General features: G+C 49.2%; 1 pseudogene; it reads left to right on the forward strand.

Annotated features, from left to right (window-relative positions):
* LOC112588467 (uncharacterized) overlaps positions 1-2,500 on the forward strand; it is a 7,445-nt pseudogene that overhangs the window by 2,720 nt on the left and 2,225 nt on the right.

The following is a 2,500-nucleotide window of genomic DNA, read 5'->3' on the forward strand; positions in this document are numbered from 1 at the left end:
CGGCGGGAGTAACTATGACTCTCTTAAGGCGAGTCAGTGGGGCATCGGGCTGGATGCTGGTCTCACGAGCTGAGGATCCGGGTTCGATCCCGACCGATCTCAAAATCGGTGGGTGATTTTTCCGGGGAATCGGTGAGTGGGTCTGGTGGAAGGCTTGATGCTCTACAGGGTGGCGTATCCTCGAGTCTTTCGGGGTACGTCATCAAGTCGAACTCACCCCCTAATGGGGGACTCGCCCCCTGTTTCAGGGAAAGAGTGAGTCTCGGCGCTTCCGGGCCCCTGGGGTTGCCAGCCCCTTCGGCTCGTATAGGTTGGCCCTGCAAATACAAGAAACCAAGCCTCGGATGAAAGCAGGGGGTCCTCTGGCCCCCTTGCACCAGCCCCCCCCTCAGCTCCGAGACCGGCCAGCTTCAGGTGCGAATTCCCCGGATGTGGAAGAAGTTTTTCAAGCGTACGCGGCAAAGGAGTGCATGAACAACGAGCACATAAGGATTGGTACGACGCAAAACTACAAACCAACAGAGAAAAGGAGAGATGGACGAAAGAAGAAGCGGCGATGTTGGCAAGACAGGAAGCAACATTAATGGTTACCAACCAACCAAAATTCATGAATCAAGAGCTCCGAAGATACTTCCCGCAAAGGTCGGTGGAAGCCATCAAAGGAAGGCGTAGACGCCAAGACCATAAAGATATGGTGGCAACATTTATAGCGGAAATTACAAACATTGAACATGCCGAACCACCGCAACCTGACGTCGTACCAAGAAATGACATCCTACTGGAATATCTGGAATCATTACCGGCACCAAGAACACAAGAATTTCAAGCTAAGAATCTCTGGAAAATAATAACGGAAGCTCGCTCCACCGGTAAATCTGGAACACTACAAAAACTTGGCCTGTATCTCAAACAGGTATTTCCATCTGTCGCTGAGCAAAACAGGATTGCCCCAAGAAAGCCAATACCCCCACCAAAGAACAATAGGGACCTAAGAAGACAACGCTATGCTGTTACCCAGGCCTTGTGGAAGAAAGACAGACAGCGCTGCATCTCCAATATCTTGAGCGGACTAGAGGGAGTTTCACAACCCCCAAGAAACGTAATGGAGCCATTCTGGAGCCAATTAATGAATTCAAAATGCGAGAACTCTCCGGAACCATCAAAAATAAACATAATTGAGGACATCTGGCTACCCATTACGAACAATGATCTCAAGTGGGGACGAGTATCACGATCATCAGCGGCAGGGCCGGATGGTGTATCACCACGCTTATATCGGTCAATACCCTCGTCTGTAATCATAGGAATATACAATCTGCTGATGTGGTGTGGGCAGCTTCCACAAGGTCTATTGGAATCAAGAACGATCTTCCTACCCAAGAAGGCCAACGCCTCCGAACCAGGAGACTTTCGACCAATAACCATCCCATCGGTAATCGTAAGAGGCTTTCATAAAATCTTGGCTAAAAGAATGGAGATTATGCTAAACATAGATACAAGACAGAGGGCCTTCAGAAGCATGGATGGATGTGCAGATAACACATTCCTCCTTGATATACTACTCAGATACCATAGGAGAAAATTTCGGTCCGTCTATGTGGCATCTCTAGACGTTAGCAAGGCCTTTGATTCAATCTCCCATCCGGCCATCATGGCAACACTGGAATCAGTGGGAGTGCCGAAGCAAATGGTGGAGTACCTAGCGAGTGTCTACAATAGGTCAACTACGAGACTCTATGGAGACGGTTGGATCTCCAGACCTATCCAACCACAGAGAGGGGTCCGCCAGGGTGATCCACTGTCGCCAGTGATATTTAACGCCGTCACACATAGGCTATTGCAAGGGCTTCCACAGGAGATCGGGGCCATGGTGGGGGATGTAAGGATGTCTGCAGCAGCCTTTGCAGATGACTTGCTCCTATTCGGATCAACCCCGGCCGGTCTGCAGCGCCTAATAGATGCAGCATCTAAATATCTCTCCACGTGTGGAATGAAGATCAATATAACAAAAAGCCACACTATCGCCATTATAGCAAATCCACATGTAAAGAAAACCGCAGTAGACAATAAGAGGGTGTTTAGATGCGATAACCAGCCACTACCAGCACTAAGCCGAACAAGTAAATGGCGTTATCTAGGAGTAATGTTTACTCCAGAAGGAAGATCGCTGGCCCAACCGATGGAGATCCTGCAACCATGCATAGAGGCGCTATCCAGGGCACCACTTAAGCCCCAACAAAGACTCTATGCACTGAGATCCACAATAATCCCAAAATTATATCACCAAATGGCATTAGGATCGGTTACCATAGGTCTTCTTCATAAAATAGATAAGATCCTGCGTACATCAGTTAGGAAATGGCTGGCTCTCCCGCACGATATACCAACAGCCTACTTCCACGCCACAGTGAAAGATGGCGGATTGGGCATTCCCTCTATGCGCTGGACGGCACCACTGCTACGGCGAGGACGCATTCTGGCGGCCCAAAAAGACATTGAC

The sequence above is a fragment of the Harpegnathos saltator genome, unplaced genomic scaffold (genome assembly GCF_003227715.2).
Source record: "Harpegnathos saltator strain DR-91 unplaced genomic scaffold, Hsal_v8.6 scaffold226, whole genome shotgun sequence".
In the NCBI taxonomy this organism is placed as follows: domain Eukaryota; kingdom Metazoa; phylum Arthropoda; class Insecta; order Hymenoptera; family Formicidae; genus Harpegnathos; species Harpegnathos saltator.